This window comes from Mytilus galloprovincialis, chromosome 4 (genome assembly GCF_965363235.1).
Source record: "Mytilus galloprovincialis chromosome 4, xbMytGall1.hap1.1, whole genome shotgun sequence".
Lineage (NCBI taxonomy): Eukaryota > Metazoa > Mollusca > Bivalvia > Mytilida > Mytilidae > Mytilus > Mytilus galloprovincialis.
This window is the reverse complement of record NC_134841.1, coordinates 23,891,542-23,914,310: the sequence shown is the minus strand read 5'-3', so window position 1 is coordinate 23,914,310 and position 22,769 is coordinate 23,891,542. Positions and strand designations below refer to the sequence as shown.

Sequence of the window (22,769 nt, the reverse complement as noted above, 5' to 3'; positions counted from 1 at the left end):
TTAATGATGTCTATGTACATGTATGTTGTTCCTGCATTTGCACTACAGAGCTGCGCGACTTGTGGTGGGATATGATTATCGAGAATTTTTCACTACAACTTTATTGTGAACTAAGTGAATGTAAAGATGAGGATATATAGATAATTTTACAAGGAAGAATTCCATTGAATTTAAGTGCCGAACATTAGGAGTTTGAAAGGCTATGTCACGTTCACGTGGTTCAGTGCATAGCAACATATGGACGTTGTGTCAGGTTAGGCAATACATGATATGTCATCAATCGAGATTATATAAGGCCTTAATGCTGAGAGACTAAAGTGAAGATATTTGTCTGTATATGTAAAAAAAACCTGTTTTTCTGCTGTTTCTATTTCGTTTATTCTTTTTGTTGTCTGATATTTAGTTAATTGTATGTAGTCATTGTATCTCAATTATGAGGAAATAAAGACATGAATGAATGAAACAGTCTTGTCACTTTTATTTATCTGCATCCGGAAGAACATTGTATCGGAATAAGTCGGTTAGGAGAATAATCTTTTATCAGACAACTTCAAACTAGAATCAATGACAACTGCAATGATTTTAACTTACCAATTTAAAAAAGAACTTTGCGCCAAGAAAGTTTCTTAATTCTATCTATTGCTTGATACTTTCTTCAGTTTGAGATCCCTGTGAAGTATATATGAATATCATTTTCAATTATAATGATAAAGCATTTATCAAATAAACGTTTTTTTCTAACCAATAACAATTAATTTTACTTTCAACTTTCTAGCATATCGCATTTGTTTTGTAAATTCTCTAAAGAATACGCAAAACACATAAAAAAATCGCTTTCGGATCAAATAAAAAGTATATATTAATGTATATAAAATAACCATAATAGTTTATTAAAGCCAAGATATTTTTGATCTGGTATTATATATTCAAAAACGAGATATGTTGATGAAATAGGTGCCCTATTGTTAAATTCCCATTCTCTGTACATACCAAACTGTTTTAAGGATGTTTGCTTGTCATGGTGTGGAATTTTTGTCAGATTTTCGAAATTCTCTGGTTCTATCTATTTCAATGCCTTTAAAAAAATGCCCATAGCCCTCTTTTTTCTTTTTATAAATCTTTTACATGTATAATTATAAGCCATTTGTAAAAGTCTTATAAAATCTTATTTATTTTTTAATAGTTTTTGAGAACTTTCACTGGTCAATGATAAAGCTATGAAAAATCAAGAGAGATCATTTTCCCGCCAAAATTCCAATGGCTAATATCTCGAAAACAAGCACATTGAACCCCTATATATTTTTTTTTTTTTTTTATTCCTCAATTTATCCCCTATCAATATATACTAGTGTTATGGAAAGTTATTTATTTTGAAACTGAGCAGCGAACTTCCTTAAAATAGATATAAGGTAAAACGACAATTCTAAAGTTTAAAATTTACCATCACAAATCAGTTGCAACACGTTTTCGCACTCTTAACAAACTTTTGATAACAGACTTGTCAATTTACTGATTAGTTCTATTCTTGATTGTGACATTTTGACTTTGATATAGGATTCGCATGGCGGGTAGGTGATAACTACTTACCCTACTCATCACATCTTGAACATATTGGAGGTCATGATATTCTTTAAGTTTTAGTTTGTTACCACGATTTGCTTTATCGATTTATGAGATTTTTTAAACATCAATAAATTATTGTTGCCTATATCTATCATAGGAATATCTTATTATTTAACAGATATATTTAGATTTATAGTTGATCGGCTTCATTTTGGATTTAAATCATTGCTTTTAACATATATATCGTATTTTAAATCATTTTGTACTAGTCAACATATATATATGACCACTCTTCTTGTGAAGGACAGTTGTATGTGTTAGCGCCTAACTGTCCAAGCTATTACTTGGTGACTGGATCGTCACTATGTTTTGCTGATGATACAAAGACAATAACAATCGAAACCAATTGGAGTAAACAAAAACTCACAAAACCAAAGGACATCTACATCAACAGTTATAAATAAGAAATAAGAAACAACACGAACTCCACTAAAAACCAGGATGTGAAATCAGGTGCAACGGAAGGGTAAGCATTTCCGGCACCGTATACTGCTCCCGTCGTGTAATTTCTTTGTTCAGTTCGGTAATGATGGAAGGTTATTATGACTGAAGAAGAATATCAGATATGATTTCTGACACACTTTTGAGTTATAAATAGTTAATAAGAAATAACACGAACTCCACTAAAAACCGGGAGTGAAATCAGGTGCTCCGGAAGGGTAAGCATTTGTTGCACCGTATACGGCACCCGTCGTGTTATTTCTTTGTTAAGTTCGGTAATGATGGAAGGTTATTATGACTGAGGAAGAATATCAGATATGATTTCTGACACACTTTTGAGTTATAAATAATAATTAAGAAACAACACTAACTCCACTAAAAACCGTATAAAGCAAGTTAACCGTATAAACCGAAATAAGGTCAAGCTTGTCAAATATTGCATTTTTATATTTCCTTCAAAAACAGATAAATGTGCAATTTTTAACTATCTAGTAAAAATGTGAAACGACGTCCGATGTATGATACAGCTTTTTTGGAATGGATGGATTGTATTTCTAAAGTTTCCAACCTATCATAAAACTTTGGATTTGGAAGGCATTCATTAAATGCTGTACTATTTTTATCGTTGAAACTGTCGCGGAGACACAAAGGTATTCGATGTTCCAATATGAATCGAAAAGATTGGAAGACTGTCAATTACAACGGTTTAATTGAAATCCTGTCACCAGCCAATTTTACTTTCATGATTTCAATGTCATTATTTTTCTTAATCGAAAACATTAAAACACAATTCTGACTTTGAGTGAAAGCCAGGAAAAAATGTGTGTCACTATGAATGTTCTTATATTCAACACAAAAAAAGTACTTTTAATATTAGAAAGGTTGCGATTGCTGACGATTATTAATTTACACATTGAGTTATACATTAACTAGCAACTAGTGAAATACAATAACAAACACAAATATAAAACTCTGACCAAAGCTGTCTGTCTTTTTATGTATAAACTTAATAACAAAAACGTTGAAAATTTAACATCGAGTACAAGCAGTCAGTGTTCAAGGCGTTGCTGTTCGTTAAAATATCCTTAAATCAATGTCAATGACCTTTCATATGGCAAAAACCAGATGTGGTATGATTGCCAACGTGCAAACTATGCAGAGACGAAAACGACGTAAATAAAAGAGCTTGACTCATCAGTTCGACACGCAGCACACAAAACAAAAACGACTGACAAAAAGATTCGCAAAGCACTTACCTACGATAACTCGCACTAAGTTAAAGCAATATAAAAGGCAATCACACTAAATAGATCAATCATGGTTTTTCGGAGTTCACATCAGTATATCATACATTGAGTATACAGACAAATATGCCTGTTTCATTCAAGAATTTAGGTAAAACATGTAAATAATTTCGTTTGCCAGCGTTGCGTTTTTGATTAGCGGAAGTGTTGTATCAATGGGTACTTGTAATATAAATTTATAAGAAGGTCAATTATAGCGACCATTTGGTGTTTTTTTTTTTTGTAATTAAACAAAGGGTCACTGATAAGCTGTCATGCAACGAGTCAACATTCAACTTACATTTTTTATGTATGAATGGTATATAATATAAATGCTAATAATTTATTTAATGCAATCTAGCGATCATCGAATGTCCATCGAACATGATGTGTTATCGGCAAACTATGATAATGTTTGTGTTTTATATATTTGGCACCGGAATGTAGATAAAAAACCAGCGAAAGATAGCCTGGGTATGTTTGAAGCTATAAGTCGATAACAAACAGACAAGGTCAGGAAAATGGAAAACAATTGAAAGGCAATCAACAGTAAGAAACAATGAGACCCTGCTCATCATGTGGTACCGGTCATGTTTCAAGTATAGACCCGGTTATAAGTCTAGTTCAGTAGGTCACATTTGAGGAAAAGAAAACGGGACTTTGGTCACATTCATATTCCGAAACAAATGTGAAATGTAGTTTGAAGTAAATTCGATTTACTTTTTTAATTTTAATTTATTGTTGTATAATTGCTGATATGTTTTTTTAAATTGATAATAAGAGACATTTGTACATCATGATGTCGGATGGCAGCGTTCTTGATAATTTAATGATTAAGTAAGTTGATGAAATCATGATTATAAATGCATATAAACACAATCCAGTTTTAAAAGGACTAAATTTGAAAAGAGAACATTATTTTGTCAATCATTGTATTAAACATGTTAAAAACAATCATAAAAGTGCATTGCAATATTGTTCTTTTTCTTAATCAAAATTAACGTCTAATGTTGTAAAATGAAATATTCTTTCTCATAAACGAACTGACGAGTTTCAATAGAAAATCATGTCGTATTCAAAAGAAGATAAATAAGAGTTTAGACATGAATTGTTCAACAACGTTGTGCAGTTATGTAACTGTATGAACGTGATAACTAGGTTGAAATGCCGAGTTTCAATATTTCTAATTAAAAAAAGGAAAAAAAAGTCCTGCTATTAAACAAGGCTTAACCATAATTGCCACAGTTCCAGATTTCTTTTCGAGGATTATCACACCATGAAACACTATTATCTGCGCTTATGTTAGTTTCAGAATTAAAAGAAGTATGGCAATAATGGAGACTGAGTTAAAATGCGTACCCGTTTTCCAAAGGAACTGTCTCGATTCCATTCCTTCTTAACTATAGTATAGGATTTAAATGCTATCTAACTATGTATTTCATATGGCCTTCCAACTGATTTTAATCAACGTTTCTAATGAGTTTTGTGTAGACGAATATGAATCTGGAGTTCAAAATTATTTAAAAGATTTTTATATATTATATTTACCATGTTTACACCTTACTCTATTATTCGTTTTTAAAAATTTAGTCACAACGACCCTATATGTCAGGGTAGTTTTGTACATTTATAATTTAGTTTCTGCTTCAACTAGTAGCAAAATAAATTACAAGGGGAATAATTATAAAACAGACATGGTCGGGTTGTTGTCTCTTTGACACATTCTTCATTTCCATTCTCAATTTTATGTAGATCTATTTATCATTTCGATTGAGAAAAACATTCGCACCAACAGACACAATTAACAAAAGCAGTTCAGAGACATCACTGGAAGACTGTTGATGGAGCTATATTAGGAGACGTTATTTTTATACATTTGTTTTAAGAAACAAATGGCATTATTGTGATAAAATTATAAGTAGAATTACTTTACGTGAGTGAATATTCCGGCCTATCAAAAGGGGAATTTGCATAAGTAATTGGATAATTTGACTTGTTTGATCATATACAAAGTATGATGGTTTGATTTGTTGTCGGTCTTGCAGCCTTACAGAAGAAAATAATGTGTCGAATTTTAGTGAACAGTTGAAATGTTTTACATTCAGAGGAATAGTGACAGGTTACTTGTATGGTGATACATGTAAACCTATCAATTCAGGAATTGTTTTATGGTTTTTGAATGGTGGGTCATGCTGTCTTATAGAAGAAAGATTTTGATAGGAGTAAAACCAGGTTCAATCCACCATTTTTCTTAACAGTCAAATACCAAGTCAGGAATATTGCAGTTCTTATCAAACAGTTATTTTCTATGTATGTTAGCGTTTGTTTGTGTTGCACGTCAGTACTTCTGTTGTTCCTTTGTTGCCCTTTTATAGTTGATGTGTTTCCATCGTTTAAGTGTGTAACCCGAATTTGTTTTCTCTCAATCGATTTAGGAACTTTGAACAGCGGTATACTACTGTTGATGTTATTTAGTGAATCAGTTGGTCTTGTTGACTGCCAAACACAGAATTGTAGCAAGTTGCTTGATCAGTGGGACAGATTAACCTTGCTGTCAATTAGGGGAATAAATTATATAGGCTTTTCGAGTAACGAACTTTTTTCGCCTTCAGTAAAAATCAATACTTCATGCAAAGTGTTATAATCCAAGTAAGCATGCGCACTTAAAGTTGTTTAATTCTTTTATCAATCGACATTTAAAATGAGATGATATTTATTGTTCAGTGGCAATCTCATTTCAATAGGTAAAAAAGGGGGAATAGGTACCAATGTTTTAATCAAAATCCAGAAAAAAATTAGACAATTACATGGCCAACAATAACAATTTAAAAAGCAGTATGCAGAAAAAATGAAAAATGAGTAACACGAACACCGCAACATCTGCAATGAATATAACGAAGGCAGTGGTATGATAGCCAATAAGGCAACTCTCCACAATAACAATGACTTAAGGTCCCTTTATCGTCTTCAACAATGAGCAAAGCCAATACCACATAGTGAGCTATAACTGGTGTCGAAATGATAAATGTAAAATAATTCAAAGGAGAGAGAATTTCTATAAAATATAGTGTGCTATAAATGTGACACATGAATAGTTGAAGGCATTGGAAAGGTTCAATCATACAATTATTGAAGGCTATATAATGACCTGTCGTTGTTTACCTATTTGGATTTGTTTCTATATGTTTGGTTTGTCTCAATTGTGTACAATGTCTCTTATATTGTGTTTGCTAATAAGTATTGACATGAAAATCTTTCTAATCCGTACAATTATTTTTTTGGTGTTATGTAATATATTTGTATTTAATTTTACTGGTAATTAACCCATCCTGACAAAAAATATGCGTTAGATAATACGTGCATAAACTTGATAAGTAAATCTCTGAATGTCAGGTTATTCAATAAAGGATTAAAACTCGCACACAAATAAAAGTCATGTTTATGAGTGGATTGGTGCCGATAATACACACACAAATTCCTTTAAAAGACGTTAAATTATAGTGTTATATTTAAATTCAATTTCCCCATAGTCCGGCCGAACGGTGAAAAAATTGCTCAAATAATGAGGAAAGCACCAAATTTTTCATGATGGTACAATTTTGTGTACTGAGCAATATTAGCTATAGACCCATCCTCAACATTCAATATGGCGGCTTATTTCAAGATGGCTGCAATACATTCAAAAATATTTTCCAGTATTGAACAAACCACAGTGAATTTGATGATGGAAGCACAGAAATCAACATATTTGAATGACTTGGTGTACTTAGCAAGATTTTGTTTTGATCTATCTTGGAAATTCAAAATGGCCGCCTTGAAAAATAAGCAAGTATTCATTATTGAGATTTGATCTGAATTTAAGCATTGTATTGATGTATAGTGTCATTTAGTTTCTGTCCCAGTTCTGTCCTTTTTGATTTTGTCTGGTTTGTCATTTCATAGACAAAGTAGTAGCTTTCATTAAAAACTGCAATATTTGTTGTATTGGGTCACACATAAAAGCTGTGATTTGGAATTTATCTGCCCTTAAATATTATTCAGTGCCTACATTTGTATCTTATTTCTTAGATCGCAATATTTTGCAATTTGAGATATTATACTGTGAGTTGAGAATCATTTAAACACATATCAGTGAAATTGCAGAAATTGAGGACAACAAGGACAAGAACATTGAAATGGCAGAAACTGAATTACTTGGGGATATGGAGAAACCCACAGCTGAATACGCTTTAACAGAGGACAACTCAGAAATGACTAGTAAACAATTGTACCAAGAACTTTTAGCAGATAGGAAATATAATGCTCAAAGAACAGCTGAGATTTACCGCAATATAAAACAGAGCGAAGCGCGAATTGATAAAATATGTGTTGGTCTCAAGCTGAACAGAAAGAGGTAATGACTATTAAAAACGAACAGATGAGAGCAATATCTTCTGCAACTTCAGCAGTCTGGAGACAGAATAGACCACAAGGCTAGTGGTAATTGCTTGGCAGAATTGATGGTCAGACCAGTAAGATATTCGATGTTGTGGTGAGACAGATGGACAAGCTGACAACAACTGACGAAGGAGACACAGTTCAATATATAAGTGCATTTAAACAACAGGGTACCTTCCAACAACTGGCATCTGATGTAAGTGAATTAGTGGACAATCGAAATAAAGTATTTAAATTCATGCAATGGACACATCATCTAAGCAAACATTTGACTTTAGCCAGTACAACGTTTACCAAAAGTACACAACAAAATCAATGCCTTGGGTCTTTTCCCAATTATAGTTCGCATGAACCATCAGCTGCGCCAACTCTGTTGAAGGTTCTTCACCCTTGGCCCTGCATGAGACAGTTCAAATTATTCAACAGCAACCTCCATTTAAGAACATACTAGAAACCTCTAGTACTTATCAAGGATACCAGCAAAAGGCGTATGTGTCTTCTTACGCACACTTACCACCTACTATGAGTCAATAATATTTGGTTCAGAGCAGCAAACCATTACAGAAACAATTGGCTGCAAGTGGAGCCTATTAAGTTTCTCCAATGATAACTGCAGTGCCTACTTACGGTATGATCCCCGTCTCGAGTCAATGTCAAATCCAATCTAATAAGATTGTGGCATATCCTCCTCCCACATTTATCACACCAATTATGACAACCTCGTCAGCTCCTGGAACTCTAACAGGCTTCCAATAACAGCAAGCTGAGTCCATTGACCGATCCAGAAAGAGCAGAGGAAACCAAAAGAGTGTGGTAACAGCTCTTCTTCAAACTCCTCATTGGAGAGAGAATATACCCGATGGCAAGTAAATCTTAGTGCAAGGGACCGGAGCTACTAGACGCCCACAGCTCCGAAAAATGCAAATACTCAATTGAAGAGGATCCCTGAATTGGGATGCGTTCATTTATCAATTTGAACGAATTGCCGGTAGATGACAATAGTAAAACAGGAGTTGGCTCCCAGATTGCCGATGTTGGCTTTGAGAACGCTCGCAAGGTAAACAAAAATGATGATTCCAAGGCCTTAAGAAAAGCATTAGAATAGCGCGTTAGCAAGAAAGACGATTCAACCAGATTGGAACCAAAGCATTCCTCCTAGGATGTAATAAAAAACATTCTGCAAGGCATGTAATAGAGAAGAACCCAGAAAATTTCAACAAGGCGTTCAAAAAAATTGAAAACATCAATCGCCAACCAGGTGGCGATATATGATAAAATAGTGCCAAATATGTCCATCGCCAAGTCTACTTTGCTGATGGCGCAGTATCACCGACCGATAAAGGAAATATGAGCAGTCCTTTGGAAAATGAGGAGCATAACCTCACACAAATTGTCACAAAACTAGCTGATGTTATGCTTTAAACTAATCAGCGTAATCGTGGATTGGCCGATCAATATAACCTTGGTCCTTCTGATAAAATAATTATGGAAGATCACCAGTTCAATATGGAAGATATCACCAGTTCAATATGGTGTCAGTATTCACCTCAGAAACTTACAAAACCTTTGAATAGACTTATTAAGAAGGGATATAATTACGATACTGTTGTCAAGTCATTAAAGATTGCATATTTTGGCGTTAATATTGAGTCACTGATAAGGTCTTTGCATCTAAATTAAACACATTTATTCTAAAACCAGTTGTTGGCATGACACGGGTTATGTTCTTCTCATATATGTTATGATGGTATGATACTAAACCCCTAACGGGAAGGATTGTGCCTGATGTTCATATGATGAAATCATAATCTTTCAGTCAGTTTAATTGAAGTCTGGAGCTGGCATGTCAGTTAACTGCTAGTAGTCTGTTGTTATTTATGTATTATTGTCATTTTGTTTATTTTCTTTGGTTACATCTTCTGACATCAGACTCGGACTTCTCTTGAACGGAATTTTAATGTGCGTATTGTTATGCGTTTACTTTTCTACATTGGTTAGAGGTATAGGGGGAGGGTTGAGATCTCACAAACATGTTTAACCCCGCCGCATTTTTGCGCCTGTCCCACGTCAGGAGCCTCTTGCCTTTGTTAGTCTTGTTTTATTTTAATTTTAGTTTCTTGTGTACCATTTGGAAATTAGTATGGCGTTCATTATCACTGGACTAGTATATATTTGTTTAGGGGCCAGCTGAAGGACGCCTCCGGGTGCGGGAATTTCTCGCTACATTGAAGACCTGTTGGTGACCCTCTGCTGTTGTTTTTCATTTGGTCGGGTTGTTGTCTCTTTGACACATTCCCCATTTCCATTCTCAATTTTATTATCCGCCTTAAGAAAGGTACACCTATTGGTTGCATATAATAATTTGACGATGTAGTAGGTACGTCAGAAGAAAACCCGATAAGTGACGTAAGACGTGGCATTGAAGAGACACGAGACAAGGTGCCCTCGGCACTGCCTCAAACATTCCATCACATTTAACCGACCTATATTAACTTTCAATCTACTAGCTTTAACTTATTTCATTCCACTTAAGCGTTAAAAGAACAATTACAATAACATGTAACATATTGATTAACATTTTGAATTTCACTATTTGTTTTTGTATATGCAGCCATATTTGCAAATGTATGTGTTATAGAAATAACTCAATTATTTTTTTATAATTTAAAATTAATTGATAACAAATTCAAGAACATGAAGACCATTTTTAAAGAATCATTCCTTTAATTTCCGAAATTATATGAAATACCTTGCGGACAATCTTGATAACGTTTTTACGCCATCTTAAATATGGTAGCCATATTGAATTTTTCAGAGTGGGTTCATAGCTAAAATCAAAGGGTATATACCCAAGAACTACTGTGCAAAGTTTCATGCTTTCCTCATAAAGTGAGCAATTCTACTCTATATCTGCACCAATCGGCCGGACTACCACTCTTAACCTCTATTATGCGTAAATTGTTAATTTCTGTCATTGAATTTGCCTTGTGCATGACTACTTTTTTGGAGTTGCTTAGTGCAGATAATACACAAACAGATTCCTTTAAAAAGTAAAATCACAAAAATACTGAACTCAGAGGAGAATCCTATCGAAAAATCCATAATCATTAAAATTGAGAATGGAAATGGGGAATGTGCCAAAGAGACAACAACTCGACCATAGAAAAAAAAAACAAAAAACAAACAAAAAAAAAACAAACAAAAAAACAACACAACAGCAGAAGGTCACCAACAGGTCTTCAATGTAGCGAGAAATTCCCGCACCCGGAGGCGTCCTTCAGCTGACCCCTAAACAAATATATACTAGATCAGTGATAATGAACGCCATACTAATTTCCAAATTGTACACAAGAAACTAAAATAAAAATAATACAAGACTAACAAAGGCAAGAGGCTCCTGACGTGGGACAGGCGCAAAAATGCGGCGGGGTTAAACATGTTTGTGAGATCTCAACCCTCCCCCTATACCTCTAGCCTATGTAGAAAAGTAAACTCATAAAAATACGCACATTAAAATTCAGTCCAAGAGAAGTCCGAGTCTGATGTCAGAAGATGTAACCAAAGAAAATAAACAAAATGACAATAATACATAAATAACAACAGACTACTAGAAGTTAACTGACATGCCAGCTCCAGACTTCAATTAAACTGACTGAAAGATTATGATTTCATCATATGAACATCAGGAACAATCCTTCCCGTTAGGGGTTTAGTATCATACCATCATAACATATATGAGAAGAACATAACCAGTGTCATGCCAACAACTGGTTTTTGAATAAATGTGTTTAGTTCCGATGCAAAGACCCTATAAGTGAATCAATATTAACGCCAAAATAGGCAATCTTTAATGACCTGACAACAGTATCGTAACTATATCCCTTCTTAATAAGTCTATTCAAAGGTTTTGTTAGTTTTTGAGGTGAAAACTGACACCTTTGTGCTTTATAAAGAATATTTCCATAAAAAAATGGATGTGAAATACCTGAACGTATAAGAAGTCTGCATGTTGAGCTTTATTTACGAATGATGTCCTTATACCGATGATAAACTTTAGTAAATGTTTTGACTAGTTTGTGATATCGAAAACCCTGGTGTTATAATTTTTCAGTAATACATAAATTTCTCTCGTTAAAATCTAAAACATTGTTACATACACGAGCGAATCGTACAAGTTGAGATATATAACATGGCAAAAGGCAAAAATCACATGGCAAAATCACTCTTAACTTATACTTGGTCCAGACAATACACACATAAATTCCTTTAAAGGGCATTCAGTCCTTGTAATTCTTTTTAATTGGTAATAATTTAATTCAATTTCCCCACTCTTAACCTCTATCATGCGTAAATTGTTAATTTTGTTTCATTTGCGTTGTGCATGAACAATTTTTGAGGTAACGCAACAAATGTATTCCAGGATTTTTGCTTTCTGGTAAACAATAAACTACAAACATATCTTATAATTATTGTAATGAATATGTTGTGTTTATGGCGTAAATAAACGACGAACAAGCAGTGAAAATATACATATTTACCATTGAGCTGATAGGTTGCAGAAAGTTGTTTCGTCATCATCGCTTATCAAAAAGCAATATTCCATAGCAACTACCAGAATTCCTATTGACCAACAATATAAACGTATCCCTTGATATGCAAATCTTCTAAGAATCACTCTGTTTAATTTAGAAACACTTTCGAGTGTCTAAATTCTGCACAGAATGGCTTTTGAAAAACGTAAGACTTGGCTAAATAAGACTTGCTTACATAATACTACAGTCCAAAGTTATTTATGTGGTTGGATCTGCGTAACCTGAGAAAGAGTGTGTAAAAAAATAAAGCACACTGTTTACCAGGTAAAATAATTAAACAAATATTAAAAAGTCTTTTGCTGCGCACACGAAAAAAGGTTACACTTAAACATGCAAACAAAAATCATTTATGGGGCTTATATATATAAAGTAAACAATAAGTAATGATACGTCAGTAGAAACATTATCTTTTTTGTCTTTGACCTAAACCCAACTTTGGCCTATAATAGTAGTAAAAGAAAGCGTATATAATTTAGTGGTTCTAGAAAAGTTACAACTAATATAATGTCCAAAGAAAAGAATTAATTAAGAACGCATGTCAAACCAAAATAAACTTTTATTGCGTACGAAGCGCCTTTCTAGACAAACTTTCACCAGAAACACTCAAATCGGAATATTTAAAATCAAAGGATGTATAAGTACGCATCAACATAATTATGAGCAATATTACCAAAATTAACATCAAATTATAAGCTCAATAAATCTAATATTCCCTTTGAATCAGGAAGTTCGATCCTTAGTTTCATTATATCTGTTTCATATTACTGTTTATATTATGAAATGTCTAAAAAAAGTGAAAACAACACGTTTGATATTTTTTTTTTGCGTCCGAACCGCTTTTCTGGATTTACCTTTATCAGGAACTCTCATAGCCAAACATTGTAAAAAAGAAAATAACTATTTTTTTCAGTATTTTAAACATGAAAACTGTCAAAACAGGTAACAGGGTACTTAACCTATACAACTTTAGAGAACAAATATAGTTTATCGAAACAAGCATTAAATCATTGAACCAAAGAGTAGAAAGAATAGTTCATCTTCAGACGCAAAAAGTTAACAACTATCAGAAATATATATAAAAATACAATTAAGGCAAAAACAGACGCGCATTTGAAAAACACTGATTTTTTGGACAGGACAGAATTTTTTTATATATATACAAATCTGCTGATATCTTTATCATAGTTGTCCTTGTATTAATAAAAAAAAATGTAATAAATTCATACTGGTATGTACTTAGTGAGTATAAAAACGGGAATAAAAACCATTTAGGTTCATCTACAGATTAACAAATAACTTCAAACATCTCAAACTGTACATTAACATAACTGTAAAAACAAGTACTTTATCAACAATTTTAATCATTTGATATAAGTGACATTGTTTTAGTTTATAATATTGAACGACATTCAATGGATTATATGTCAAGGTCATACACCTGACAAGGTATAGTTTGATCTAAGATTGTGTACATATGCACTTGATTAGATATTTTCTCATAGCTTCTGACACAAAGCGACAAACCAACTAAACATAGGAAGTTAATCATGATTGAAGAGATCATATTCATGCTGTTTGTTATAGTGATAATACATGTAATAATGAATTTAAAAAATATATGCATTGCATTTGGCATTATCATTATTCTAATACTAATTCTTTTTATACCACAAACCATAGTCATCATCATAATTTTAGTTCTATGGTGGTCTTGGAACAACAACGATGACAGTTCGTTTGCAAAAGAGGTAAGTTTTAATAATTTTGGCCTCGTCAGATTGATTGCAATTTTTAACATCGTAGATATATAATACATATCTCAAACTAATAATTCCAATTCGAATCATCTATATATATATACAACCAAACTATTACACACAATCTGTAAATTAGGTTTCATATACAAGACATGCTAGAATAAGGTTCACATTTCAATGATTATATCATTCTGTCAACGACCCAAAGTAAAATATTATCAAAGATAACTATTGACAGTCTGTGTAAAATTTTGACTTTTTGACACAATAATGGTACGCTTACATATATAAGAAATGGAAATGTTTTGTGTCATCCCTTCATTGACCTTATACCATATTTTGTCTTCTTAACCATTCTCAATGCAGATTCGAGATGACAACAACAACCGGTTTTAGCTAAAGTGTTAAAAAAACAAACCATGCTTCACTTATTAGTTGACTAATAGAACTGTTGAGGTCATATCAACAAATCATGAATTATATCACTTGTAAGAATTTTCGCTACTATGTTCAAATAACAAACTTTTTATAAAACCATTACAAATTGACATAAAAACGGATCAAACAAAAAGGAAGAACAACATTAAGGGGACTGTATGTTTGTTTTCGAGATACAAGCAATTGAAAATTTGGCGAGAAATAATTCCCTTTTCATATACTTGTTCTTTTAAAACCTAAAATAACAAAATTCAATTTCAAATATGGCTTTATAATGACATGTAATACAATCATGTTTATTGGCACCGCATGGATAAAACTAAAGGATTCCGAATACCCGAATACCTGAATAAATATTCAAAAACAAGAAGAGCAAACATCCTTAGCAAATTAGCCAAAACTAACTAAGTTTATTGACACTCAAACTGTTAACAAAGGTAACATTGCTTAAATTCGATGAAGACAACCCCGGGACATATCAAGATCAGATTTCAACAAGTACTAACAAAATGTATTATATACTACTAAGGTAATAAGGTACCGGTATTTGATTTATCTTGCAATTGAGTGTTCTACTATACAGATACAACCCTTTGCTTTGCTGTAACTGTATACTATACAGATATCGCTTTAAAGCTCCGCCCACTGCCGGACTGAGTATTGTATGAACCTGCGTGACCTCAGAATATGTATTGCAGTTGCATTCCATTGACGTATTAATTGCGAATTAACGATTACTTTTATACGTTCTGTTTGTTTTCAAACGTTTCTTTAGACCAATAAGAATCACACAAATTTTCTGATAACATACACACATGAATAACAGTCTTTTCTACGATGACAACTATCGATTTCAAAACTTAAATGTGTTTCAAAAACAATCATGTCAATTCCAGCATGCATGTTTAGTGAATGTCGAGTAAAAGCTAAGAGCTCGCAAACACCTTATTTCCTAGCCTCCTACAAATACAACCGATATTTAAGGACAATAAACAGTTATTGTCTATGTATCCACTTACAAATGTCAAAACTATCAATAAAATATATTCTACTTAAAAAAATGTTCAGATTGCTTTTAACCAGCGAGGTAAAGTAACCAGTATTTGGCAAATATGGAAACTTACAGGCAATAACGTATTATAACTAGAAAAATGTATCCCTTTTGTATCTTCCGCCTCTCGTAGCACAAAAACACACAGCGTAAATTTAAGGCATGCAAGTTAAACTAACCGTTTAATTGTTTGGCACCAAAGTTATAGATATACACAGCGTAGTCATCTTTTGGTGTCTATATATAACCCAGCATGCCAAATACAAGTAATAAGTAATGGCAGTTGTTATCTTATCGTTCGTTTTTTCTGTTTGTTGCATTGTCATTTGATTTTGTTCTCTTCAGTGTTTCTGTTGTTTCGTTGTTTTCCACTTAACATTGATGTGTTTCCCTCTGTTTTAGATTATAACCCAGTTTTTTTTTCTCAAACGATTTATGACTATCTTACAGCGGTATTCTATGGTTGCCTTAGTTATAAGTGCAGGAAAATGTCAAACTTAACATACTGAATATGTTGGAAATGTATGAAAAAATTACGGTTGGAAATACCTAAAAGATGTTCAAACTAATGACCGAGCAACATGAATTTTTATATGTGTTCCTAATATTAAAGCGCGTCGAATGAATAAAACCATTATTTACCTCACCACACACGTTCACTTTATCTGACCGATTCGAGTTGGGATCTTGAAATTGTTGTTTTGTTTAATGTCCTTCATACTCGTGTTTTCCCTTTCTAATCTATCGACTGTAATCAAGTTTTATAGTTGTCTGTTGTTGCGATATTCACTTTGCTCATCATTTAAGGACGGACATTTGTTCTGTATGCAGGCGCTGCGCTGATGTTGATACTTAAGAATGATTTCATTTATCATTTCAAACCGACTATCATTGTCAATTTCTGAATTGTACATTGTATCCATTATATCAACAGCCAAGGGATAAATGTGTTCAACATATACCAAATAGTTCTCATTCATTCTAGTATAGAAGTGTAACATACATATATAGTAAGTTGTTGTTCATCATCTTTGTAATCTTGGGTTTACAAGTCTTCTTAATTGCCCTTTTTTTTATCAACATCACATTTTCATTCGTTAAACGGCAAACCTTTCACAATCGCTGTAAAAGAACTCCAATTTGCATGCCTTCAATTAGTACAATTGGGTTGTGCAACATACGAATTGCTTCTCATATGTGATGACATCATCAGTACTGCATAACCTGAAAATCGACTAGGCAATGCCTGGGTTATGTTTCATTCTACGATAATGGAGTTGATGTGTACACAATTTTGTTACAAAGTAATGAATGACTACATAGGAAACGGATAGTTTATGATGGGGAGAATTGGAACTGGTCCTTATATATTTGGTTGGTACTATGAATGGCGCTATAAGATAAACTGTTAAGAAAGGTAGACGTTGGATTCGGCATTCTTGAACGTATTATTAGTTTTTCCTTGAAATTTGTACCATTTCACATATAAATGCTTCCAACGTTTGCATATAAAGTCATATTTATTATTGTAAGATCCTCATAATAATTTATCATGACTTTACAACCTCTCTGTTATTAATTTTCCTTAAAATTAATCGATACGTAACATGGATATAACTATTATTAACCTTTTCATAGGAGGACAAAGGTTCAGAAAACTTCAGACGGCCAGCTTCCGAATTAATACTTCAACAAACCAGAAAAAATAACAACAGATACTTCCACCAAATGAACAGAGAAACATATGTTCATCCACCCAATAATTTACGACGCCGTGTTGTCAACAACAACTTACACTTACGTTTACCCAAAGGAGCCGAAATAAAGAACGATACAGTAAATACCAGTCAACAACGGACGACGAAGTTTGTAACAAATGATACTGAGCGACAACGATCTTTTGTTTCTAGGAAAGATACCATTTTGAAAAAGGTAAGATACAAATAAAGACTTTGAGCAAAATGTTGTATAGCGTTAATTTAAAAAAAAACCCGTTCGATTCATTTGTCTCACAACTCATAGATTAGTGAACATAAATTAACATTGAATTTAAACTTTAGAATAACCTTAACGTGAGTCATGGTGACGTTTAAGAGCTTTACATTAAGAGTAATTAACAAACGTAACTAGCATGTATTTTATCATTAAATGCGATTACCAAAGAGAAAACAATATGGCTGACTTTTGTTGCATCTTATTCTATTGTTTGAAATCCAGTTATCCTCTTTATAGAGTCACATTGTTATATAATAGGTTTGAACAAATCATCCTACGTGTTTAGATTATAATTTGATAATGCAAATGATAAAAACATGTATCTGTTAGGAAAAGATATTCAAGAAAAAAACAATCGAAACGAATGAAAACAGTACCTACAACATCATCAATATTATTTTTTTCTTATTGATGGAAACAAATACACGATCAATGGTATTGAAAGGTAACTCAATGTATACACATTGCTTTCAGTGTCAGATGTACGTCTGATAATAGAAATATCTTAAAATTAGACAAAGTGAATATGTACGTGATAAAAAGAAATAATTAATAAAATTATCTTTCGATTTTTGTACGAAATTATGCTTAAAAATCCTAGTGGATAATTGTGAAAATACCTAATAAATTGGGCAGCTTAAAACTATTATATATCTACATTTGTTAAGTTTTAAAGCATTAACATCAAGAAACTAAATGAGGGCACCTGCCAGTTGATAATTGTAATTCTCGTTTTGGATCAATATAATAATTCGCGATGACAAAATATACTTATGATTTAAGTTTCCTTAAACAGGCCGATGAAATCAAAACAGCAACTGGATGCGACATATACATGGAGATGAGATACGAAAATAAGATACATCTATATAAATCAGAGACTTTGCAGGTAATTCCATATGTTGAAAATGTTTGTAGATACTATAGGTATACACTCACACTAAATAAAGTCGAGAATGGAAATGGATAATGTGTCAAAGAGACAAAAACTCGACCAAGGAGCAGAAAAAAACTTGCGAAAGACATTCAAAACTAAATTTTTCAACAAACATTGGAAAGTTCAGTTTTGATGTAGAATTTAGATAAATCAATTTTATTATGATTCTTATTTGTCTAGATGTGTTTCATATATTATTAAAGTTCATAGTATCTAAGCTTGGTATGTAATATGACATTCCAACAAAAATGTGGTTGAAATCTTATGACAAACGCCGGGAAATACCAAAGGAACATAGATAATTTGTTGCTTGGAGAGAAATTGACATTACCAAGGTGCAATACATCAATAAAAGACCTCATCCAAGACTTACCAACATGACATACACGATTTACATCAATTCCATACACTAACGGGGCTAACTTAATATGCTCTCGAAGGGTATTTGTCCAGTCGCTCACGGTGAGTTCAAATTAGGATGGTTATTCTCGGGCGAAGTTGACGGGATTACGGTGACGACATATTTAATACAGCGTGGACATGTGTGGCATAGACATTCAATCATGGTTGATAAACTCGTGGTGAACAAAAGGTATAACTCGAATGCAATTTAGATTCAAAATGCTCATAAAATGGTTGACATATTTTAAAAACAAATCATGAAAGTAAATGCAATTAACAATTTATGAATGTTAGAAGTGCTTTTCTTTTTTACAATCATCAAGAACGCTCAAACCAATACGTGTGAATGCTAAGGAAATATAAGAACGCTGAAAGATTGTTGTCCCATATTTAAGAAAACATTCCATTCCGTCTCGCTCGACCGGGGAGATGAGAAGAAAGAGTTTTTTTTAAGAAAAATAATTATCCTAGTTCTCTACTCAACGGAAAAGGCTATGCCTTCGAAATAAGACAAAACAATTAAACGGGAAAGACAGAATGCGTTTACTCAATTACAAGAATCATCAATCTGCACAATGTTCGTATGCGTAGTATATGCAAGCACACTTACCGATGTATCATTATTCATACATTTTAAATGCCACAGAACAGCTTAAACATTATACCAAGAACATGTATTATAACAAAGCAAACTAGGTCCCATCAGCAATATAAAAATAATCACTGGGGCTCGTTTTGACTACTACAAATTACGTAGATGTACCTGTGTAAGAATAGGACCAAATCTAACTATGTATGTTTGAAATGTTTAGCTAGTTATAAAACCAGGTTTAATTTACCATTTTCTACATAAGAAAATGAATGTACCAAGTCGTCAATATGACAGTTGTTTTCCATGCATTGGATGAGTTTGAGCTTTGCCATTTGATCTGGGTCTTTCCGTTTAAAAGATTCAACGGACTTCAGTATTTTTTATTGTATTTTGTTGTCAATAAAAATATCATACCATCAAATCATGATTACAACTGTGGCTCCAAAATATAATTCATTGGGTGGTTTGTGTCATGAAGCCAGCACAGAAAACACATTTAGTAAATATGTTGAGTCAACAAATTATTAAACCAAAAGGCCGACAAAAAGATATGTAAGGAAAGTTTAACTCTTAGATATATGTGGTCACTGTTAATATGTAAAGTATTATTAACCTGAATTTTATTTATTTTTTATAAATATTCAATTTCATTTTTATAGGATGATGTTCCTTCCAATGAGTCGAAACGCTCGCAACATAAACGAAAACTCGAATTGGGTGATGATGCAGATACTGAAGATAAAGGATTGTCTCCCGTAAAGATACAAAAAACTGATAAGGAAACTAAAGGGGATAGAATGCATATTCAAATGGAAAGTGAAATTGAAACAAATATAGAGGTTGATGAAATTCGTTGTAATATTTGTGAAACCACAGATGATAATGACATTAAAGGTCCCTGGGTAAAATGTGAATACAAGCATGAAGACTTCCCCAGTTGTTTGTACACAGCACATTTATCATGTTTAGTTTTACATGAATATCCTCAATTTTTTCTCTGTCCAAAACATACTTTAGAATAGGTTTATGTGTTTATTTATTTTTCTTAATTTATAAAATGTTATGAATTATTATCTAGTATTTAATAATTTATAAATATACCAGAGGGAAATTCAAACAAAAAAATAAACGCCATGACTTAAAAAGCAAAGAAAACAAGCAAGCAATTGTTCACAAAATATAACATAGAAAACTTGAGACTGCGCAACACGAACCCCACCAAAAATAGGGTTTATCATAGGTGCCCCGAAAGAATAAGTAGATCCTGCTCTACTTGTTTAAAATATTATAAGTCATGTATGAAAATTTCGTATGGGGTAAATACGGTGGACAACGTGTTTGATATCGATGAGCCTGAAAAAAATTCGAATGTTTTTGAATTTAAAAAAAATTTAATGGCGATATTTACAATATTTTTTTTAATAGATAATAGTTAAAACTTTACAATTTATAAAAATTTAGAGTATAAATGATCGGAATATGAACTGATATTGAGACTACAAGTTACTTCGTTTTGCATGATAAGTAAGGGTGACATGCATCGACTGTTACACAAATGCCCTGTATTTCAACAGACACACTTATGTTGTTCACGTCGATTCTTTCAAGGACATCAACAGTAAAGTAAAATAACTTTTGATTTGATTTTGATCTAAAAAAAAATAGAGAAAAATAAATAACTTTGTTAAAGCTTTATCCTTTTGTGTTCGAATACATATATAAGAAGTATTTGAAATACGACCAATTTAAAAATGCAAAAAATTAAAGGCCGTACATTGAACTATTATGGTTTACTTTTATTAATTGTTATTTGGATGGAGAGTCGTCTCGTCGGCACTTACACCACATCTTCCTATATCACTATTAAATTGAGTTTAATCAATGAATCTGTAAAACAGTTATTAATTATTTCAGGGATATGATCAATTCCCTTATCAGTTCAGAGATTATACATAAGCCCCTCAAATTTCAGATATTTTACAAAATCCCTTATTTTACAAATTCACTGTCACATATACAAATATATCCTTAAGTATTACTTGTGTTAAGCATTACATATTTTGAATTCATACAAATCAAAATCAGTTAAAATTCAAAATAGCGTCACTTTTACCATTCAGGAGCCATGCTTCTTTACAAATAGACAAAAAGTAAGTGCATAATCTGTCGTTTCCGATTTAAACATTAAGTTGCCTCAAACACGGGTCTAAATTAGAATAGGGTTGCACAACTTTTACCCTTCCTAGAATATGCCTATTAAGCGTTCATTTACAAAAAAAAAAACATTATCCATAATTAATGGACTCTGTTTTGCTAATTTTTCAAATAAAATGATTTAAAACTAAATTGATGTTGGTCAAGTTTGTTTGACTTTAGCCAAACGGTTTTAGTTTTTAGAAGATTTTCGTAAAAGTTAATGAACACCAACGGGTGCAAATTAAGAAGAAAAGTTCACTTAACCCTGTGGGTAAGGTAAGCTAAAAATCAGTGATATTATACTAGTAATGACTTTCAATCCAAAATCACAGATAATAAAGAAACTGAGACAACTATTTCTCAAATTCGTTGTCACAAATATTTAATCCGATACAACCAATAATGCAATACTTTATAACGATTTTTATTCATTATTACATATTACACAAAAATGTGATAACGAATTTAATTCGTAATAACAAATTATATAACGATTTACAACAATTTGTTATCACATATTTAATCAGTTGTAATGAATAACGCAATTCGTGATTTCACATTCAAATTATGTTTTTTGGGATATCCTAAATGAGTTCCGTAGGAATGTTACAGTTGTTTTTTTATTCGTAACATGGTAATTTTACCTTTTGCATATCTTTAGAATTTTAGAAGACATGGATTTAATGATCAAGTTTTAAATGCATTTTTATATGAGTAACACGGAAGAAAATAACACTTTACCAAAACACATCGGAAGCGCTTATATGATTTATTATGAACGAACAAATCCGAATATTTAAAAGCGTTGGATTTATAAGAACCAAAATAGTTGAAAGACAATATGTCCAAATCAGACAATAATATATTGGCCAATTTGGTCCGTTTTCAACTTTGATTCTGGGCGTTCAGAACTCTCTTTATTGATAATTAATAAATCGATAAACAATTAATTCAAAACATTTAAATATGTGTTGTAAATCATTTCAATACCGCACGTGCATTATTAGCTACTGCATTGGCGCTAT

At 32.4% G+C, this 22,769-nt stretch overlaps 1 long non-coding RNA gene across 1 annotated transcript; it reads left to right on the top strand.

Moving 5' to 3' along the window:
• Nucleotides 1-13,889: 13,889 nt before the first annotated feature.
• On the top strand, nucleotides 13,890-20,621 carry LOC143070540 (uncharacterized). Its single transcript, XR_012976572.1, has 4 exons — nucleotides 13,890-14,124; nucleotides 17,261-17,554; nucleotides 18,414-18,506; nucleotides 20,208-20,621. It is a non-coding gene; the product is annotated as an uncharacterized LOC143070540 (long non-coding RNA).
• Nucleotides 20,622-22,769: the final 2,148 nt, after the last annotated feature.